Consider the following 7,603-nt stretch of genomic DNA (forward strand, 5'->3'; position numbering starts at 1 on the left):
TGAAGTGGAACGACATTTATTGGATATTTCAAACTTTTTTAACAAATCAAAAACTGAAAAATTGGGCGTGCAAAATTATTCAGCCCCCTTAAGTTAATACTTTGTAGCGCCACCTTTTGCTGCGATTACAGCTGTAAGTCGCTTGGGATATGTCTCTATCAGTTTTGCACATCGAGAGACTGACATTTTTTCCCATTCCTCATTGCAAAACAGCTCGAGCTCAGTGAGGTTGGATGTAGAGCATTTGTGAACAGCAGTTTTCAGTTCTTTCCACAGATTCTCGATTGGATTCAGGTCTGGACTTTGACTTGGCCATTCTAACACCTAGATATGTTTATTTTTGAACCATTCCATTGTAGATTTTGCTTTATGTTTTGGATCATTGTCTTGTTGGAAGACAAATCTCCGTCCCAGTATCAGGTCTTTTGCAGACTCCATCAGGTTTTCTTCCAGAATGGTCCTGTATTTGGCTCCATCCATCTTCCCATCAATTTTAACCATCTTCCCTGTCCCTGCTGAAGAAAAGCAGGCCCAAACCATGATGCTGCCACCACCATGTTTGACAGTGGTGATGGTGTGTTGAGGGTGATGAGCTGTGTTGCTTTTACGCCAAACATAACATTTTGCATTGTTGCCAAAAAGTTCAATTTTGGTTTCATCTGACCAGAGCACCTTCTTCCACATGTTTGGTGTGTCTCCCAGGTGGCTTGTGGCTAACTTTAAACGACACTTTTTATGGATATCTTTAAGAAATGGCATTCTTCTTGCCATTCTTCCATAAAGGCCAGATTTGTGCAATATACGACTGATTGTTGTCCTATGGACAGAGTCTCCCACCTCAGCTGTAGATCTCTGCAGTTCATCCAGAGTGATCATGGGCCTCTTGGCTGCATCTCTGATCAGTCTTCTCCTTGTATGAGCTGAAAGTTTAGAGGGACGGCCAGGTCTTGGTAGATTTGCAGTGGTCTGATACTCCTTCCATTTCAATATTATCGCTTGCACAGTGCTCCTTGGGATGTTTAAAGCTTGGGAAATCTTTTTGTATCCAAATCCGGCTTTAAACTTCTTCACAACAGTATCTCGGACCTGCCTGGTGTGTTCCTTGTTCTTCATGATGCTCTCTGCGCTTTTAACGGACCTCTGAGACTATCACAGTGCAGGTGCATTTATACGGAGACTTGATTACACACAGGTGGATTGTATTTATCATCATTAGTCATTTAGGTCAACATTGGATCATTCAGAGATCCTCACTGAACTTCTGGAGAGAGTTTGCTGCACTGAAAGTAAAGGGGCTGAATAATTTTGCACGCCCAATTTTTCAGTTTTTGATTTGTTAAAAAAGTTTGAAATATCCAATAAATGTCGTTCCACTTCATGATTGTGTCCCACTTGTTGTTGATTCTTCACAAAAAAATACAGTTTTATATCTTTATGTTTGAAGCCTGAAATGTGGCAAAAGGTCGCAAAGTTCAAGGGGGCCGAATACTTTCGCAAGGCACTGTACTTTGCTCCTTGATAACCAGCGCACTTCTGTATGTTGTAAAAGCGTTACATGGTCGCTGCCCATATCATTGCATAGTGCAGAAAATACTCGAGAGTTCAGGGGCCTTGCTTTAACAAAGCATTTTCACTGTAGTGTCCAAAACGTCTTTCAAGCTGTCAGGCATTCCTTTGGTAGAAAGAGCCTCTCTGAGGATGCTGCAGTGTACCCAAGTGGTGTCGGGAGCAACTGTTTGCACGCGCGTTACCACTCCACTATGTCTCCCTGTCATGGCTTTTGCATCATCAGTACAGATACCAACACATCTTGACCACCAAAGTCCATTTGATGTCACAAAGCTGTCCAGTACTTTAAAAATATCCTCCCCTGTTGTCCTGGTTTCCAGTGGTTTACAGAAGAGGATGTCTTCCTTAATTGACCCCCCCATAAATGTAACGGACATATACCAGGAGCTGTGCCAGGCCCGCCATGTCTGTTGACTCATCCAGCTGTAACGCATAGAATTCACTGGCTTGTATGCGAAGCAGTAATTGTTTCAAAACATCTCACTGATGCGTCGTGAAACAGTGTTGTTTGATGAAGACATTGTCTGTATCATTTTTTGGGGCCTTTTCCCCCAGCATTGTCCCAGCCATATCCGCAGCAGCAAGAAGAATTAAGTCCTCCACAATTGTATGGGGCTTGCCTGTCCTAGCCACTCGGTAGCTCACCATTGAAGACTCTTCTAGCCCCTTCTTATTAATGGTATCTGTTGCTTTCATTCATGTCTTACTACTTGCAAGTCGTCTTAATTCTCGATTAAAAAAAACTCCTGTGGCTTATTTTTAAAATTGCCATTTTTTGTTTCTCAATGTCTGCGCAAGAGTGAAGGTTTCATCGGGTTGTGAGATAGTACTTTTGCACATATAACACACTGTGGCTCAGGAAAGGTACTACTCCCAATATAAGTGAATCCCAAATCAATGTAGTTCTCATCATATTTACGCCTCTTCGATGGTCCAACGTCCCTGTCTGTTGTTCAGTGCTTCCCGGGTAAGGGGGCAGTAGCTCATCGGCTGCATTAGATACACAACTGTCAGTGTCCATGCTAGCTGGTCTAACAACAAATGTAGAATTACTGATGCTAGCATTGGATGTGTGTGCTCATGGAAGCAGAACAACTTGTGCCGTCGACAGGTGCAGTTGTAGTACTGCTGGTAGTAGCAGTGCTACCAGTAGAGCTGGTATGTGTCTCTATGGACATGGTTAAAATAAGTAAGGTTTCTGCACTATTTATCCATTTTAGAGCAAACGGAATGAGCAGCAGCTACGTTTGGCTACATACGTACCGTTAGTGGAATTCCTGCGAGAGAGTAACGGTTAATGTGATTGGATAATAATAATTTGACTAGGCTACCTGTATTTGACATTGTGTTGTTATTTTGCTGAACACTAGATGATTTAATTTATTTTTGGCAGTGAAACGAGGCTACTCAGGCGAGAAAAAAAACTCACCCAAATGTATAGACCCGTTCGAAAATATAAATGGACTGTTTTAAAATGTGAAGAATTTTTTACATTTTTTAAAAGTAAATTATTAAAAGAATCACATTTTTATTTGGCGTACCCCCGACTGCATTGCAGGTACCCCTGGGGGGTAATTTGATTTGTAATTTAATTACATTTGTTAGTTGAACTCAATTAAAACCTTGGTAGTGTTTTCAATAGTTAATTACTTTTTAGATGTGTGGCTAACTGGAACTACACACAAAGAACATATTGGTGAAGTAGGCAAGAATTTCCTTTCTTTCACAGCATCAGACTTGCCTAATGCTAACTTGAAACAGTTTTTGTGTTGAATAGGCTAAATTACACATTCTGTTTAAGGAAACATTTTGCTAAACATTTTGGGACTGTATCAACAGTGGGCTAATGAAACAAATACCAAAAGTTTGTTTTTGAGAGGTATTTTCCTTTAAATCTGACTCCAGAGTGATATGTTATTGCAATTTGTAGTATATGACATTTCAGATTTAGACATCATTTATCATGAAGTAAATTGGATGTTTTTTTAAAGTAACTTCAGAGTCTTTCCAGCTTTAAAAAGCACAAGAAACACGATTGACAATTCATTTTCATCATGAGCAAAAGTTATTGGTTTTCTACCCAAAGTTCCAAAGAAAATTGTGATCTGTTTAATAAATACAAGAGACAGGCAAAATGGATTACAGGGTGTGGTGACAGTAGCAGGAACAGTGGCATCTAGTGGGCAAAACGTGCTACCTTCACACTAACTTACGGTAAATAATGCAAGCAACTTCAATGGCTAATTTCTCTTAACAGGGGGAAAAAACCATCACCAGATTCACATGGAATACATTAATAAGGATGAAGAAGCAATACTCCAAGCAGAAGCTCCATACTACCTGTCAGACAGAGAACTGATATTGTATACTGGTTGTTGAGTTGGGGTGTGTGGGTCCGTGGGTGGCTTTTTATCGTTTTATTGGATTCCTCATGTCTAATCATTGTTAGGTAGAATTATGGTCCAAGTCGGATATTAGGTACTATATTTATTGAAGAATATATACATCCTATAACTTAAAATGGCCAATTTGGCGCAATCAATTATCTTTATTTCAACAAAATAATGTTTCAGGAATGATAATCTTATTTGTTTTGACCTACATAAATGATTTCAGAACAATCTGAGATGATGGGTGTCATGGCTTGCTGAAATGCCCCTTTAGTTAGGTAAACTATGTTTCTTAAGGGTAGCTTTAGTGTGGCTAAACTTCTTCTAGTGTGAAGTAATTGGTAGCTTGGTAAACTATATTTTCAGAGTAACTTCCCCTTCCCTATATCTTAAGGGATATTGTACATCTGACTCAAAAAGGAGTCAAGTAGTCCTTGCTCGATCCGTTTTGGACAACTCATTAAAATACTGATAAGTGTAAGAAGATTTTCCTTTATCAAAAACGATTAGATACTGTCCCAAACCAAGATCACACTTCCCCAGAGGTATTAGTTCTAAATCAGCCATGCCTGCTGAGTATGATAACCTTTTACAAATGGAATTAAGTGTCCTTTCTCTTCATCATAATGAAAATCTGCAAGGACAACAATTGGCCTAATTACAATCCATTTATCGAAATGGCTTTAGAGCTCTGAAAATAGATTTGAACAATTACGATCATAGTGCAATTTGTCATGAAGTGTGATCCCATGCACTCCTAATATTTTGGCGGAGATGACATCTTTCAAAATATATATATTTTTTAAATCATGAAATACCAAACAGTGCTTTTGTAGCAAATGTCTGCCTGCGTTTCACTGTCTAGAGCGGACACAGCCATTAACCTCCTTCTCAAACCCATTAAATCAATCTGAGCAAAGCAGAGAACCCAAGGTTGAATAAAAAAAATGCTGCGACTGCAATAAAGCCCAAATGGAACAAACCGTGTGTCCTCAAGACTGGAGAAGGTTATCACTTCAGGTCGCTGTTATCATACAGTTAACAGCTTCCAGTGAGAAGCCTGAGGAACGGCCAGTCAGTGATGCTGGTCACATAGATAGAGGCTCTATAAGTAAATCTCCTATCGACCTGCTGAATCCGTTATCAAGCATGACAAATTCTGGGCCAAGTGTAAAATCCAGAGAGGGTAATTAGGGAGAACTGGATAGTGTATACCTGAGTGAGAGGACAGATAAAAAACTGTGACAAAAGCATTACCCTAGAGCCAAATCACATGTGGCTGGTGAGAAATAGCATATCAGATGAGACAACAAGATACCATATGAGTGTGTGGTGGACAAGAATACACAAGCTGGAAGTCTATTTCCCCAATGACATTGGTTTTCTATGAAGTACCACTTCTTTTTGTATGGAACACGTCAAGTGGTATTCTCCTAAAACATATAGCCCTACAACTACACTGAACCAAAGTATAAACGCAACATGTAAAGTGTCCCATGTTTCATGAGCTGAAATAAAAGATCCCAGAAATGTTCCATATGCACAAAAAGCTTATTTCTCTCAAATGTTGTGCACAAATGTGTTTACATCCCTGTTAGTGAGCATTTTGACAAGATAACCCATCCACCTGACAGGTGTGCAATATCAAGAAGCTGATTAAACAGCATGATCATTACACAGGTACACCTTGTGCTGGGGAAAATAAAACGGCACTTTAAAAGGTGCAGTTTGGTCACACAACACAATGCCACAGATGTCTCAAGTTTTTAGGGAGTGTGCAATTGGCATGCTGACTGTTTCAGCATGATAATGCATGGCCCCATGAAGCAAGGATCTGCACACAATTCCTGGAAGATGACAATGTCCCAGTTCTTCCATGGCCTGCATACTCACCAGACATGTCACCCATTGAGCATGTTAGGGATGCTCTGGATCGACAGCATCATCCAGTTCCCGCCAACATGCAGCAACTTCGCCATTGAAGAGGAGTGGGACAACATTCCACAGGCCACAATCAACAGCCTGATCAACTCTATGTGAAGGAGATGTGTCGTGCTGCACGAGGGAAATGGTGGTCACACCAGATACTCACTGAATTTTCTGATCGAAGACCATTTTTTATGGTATCTGTGACCAACAGATGCATATCTGTATTCCCAGTCATGTGAAATCCATTGATCAGGGCCTAATTTATTTATTTCAATTGACTGATTTCCTTATATGAACTGTAACTCAGTAAAATCTTTGAAATTGTTTCATGTTGCGTTTATATTTTTGTTCAGTATACTACTACTACTACTAATAATAATAAATACATTTTAATATTGATTAATAATAACCCTTTTCTGTTTGCCAAAACCTATCAATGACGTGGATGTGGATTAAGGCAGCCCCCCGCACCTCTCTGATTCAGAGCGGTTGGATTAAATGCTGAAGACACATTTCAGTTGAATGCGCATTTCAGTTGAACTGACCAGGTATCCCCGTTTCCTCTTCCTTTCCCACTGCATAAAGAATGAGAATAAATTCATTTTGAACTTGTGATAAAAGTGTGCACTCTATTTCTCTCCCCCCCGCTGCAGCAAATGAGAGCGAGGTCTCTCGGATGGCGTGGGAGTTTGCTATCACCCTGCCTCCAGATGGTTCCATCTTTTCTTATCTAGAAGAATGGGTGCTGCCTCCATTCCCTTATCTGGGAATCCTTTCAATTGAATATTTACTGGGCCTATGTTGCTTTCTGCCTGTGTTAGCCCGAATGAACACACTATTCCTCTTGCTTGGGAAGACAGGCCGAAGGGTTTTTCTCCCCCCCCTCCTCATGCACATTCTCACTCTCCATCTCCCTAGTTAGGGAATGGGACAGTGATTGATTATGTGATTATGCCAGAAAAGAACGTAAGGTTAAGCTGGGAGCAGCACGGAGGTATTAATGAATGACCATACAGGGAATATGTTCAACAATAGAGAAAAGTATGTATGGATTATGACAGGGGGGAATACCTCCTCCATCTTGTGTCAAGAATAGAATAGATGGAGTTAATCACTTTTTTCCCCCACACTCTTATTTCCTTCTTCACTTTGTACACCACGGATTGAGGCACACTCAAACAGCAATTGAAAGTGTCTTATTGCAATATAACTGGCTGGCTGGGGTCTATCTGCATGAACAAACCAGGGCACAGCTCCTCCCTGGTAAGTGTCTCGAAATGTCTTTGCAAAAAACACTTTTCTGAAATTCCTCCATGTTGGATTAATCAGTGCAGTTGAGGATATAATTGCAGTGCTGAAGTCAAAGCTGTAAGTGCAGATAATGAAGACTGAATAAATGACTTCCAGAATTCAAAGTTTAAAAATTATGAGAATTGCAGTGACCATTGTGCCCCTGATATATATGCTCTAAAATCGTAGAGGGCCACAAAACAAAATTATGGGATTTTAGTTTGTTTTATATTGATGCAAGAGTAGCAAGGGTTCACGGAATTGGTATAGAACAAATTAATCTATACCGCAAAATTCTATTTCTGATGTGCAAGCTGATGATTGAATGATAAAATTGACAATTGAGAAGAAAAAAATAATTTGGCCTAAATGGTGGTTTTAATTAGTTGCCTGTCTTCTGAAGCTTTCTCAAAATTCTCAAAGAA

The sequence above is a fragment of the Oncorhynchus clarkii genome, chromosome 26 (assembly GCF_045791955.1).
Source record: "Oncorhynchus clarkii lewisi isolate Uvic-CL-2024 chromosome 26, UVic_Ocla_1.0, whole genome shotgun sequence".
Classification (NCBI taxonomy): Eukaryota; Metazoa; Chordata; class Actinopteri; order Salmoniformes; family Salmonidae; genus Oncorhynchus; species Oncorhynchus clarkii.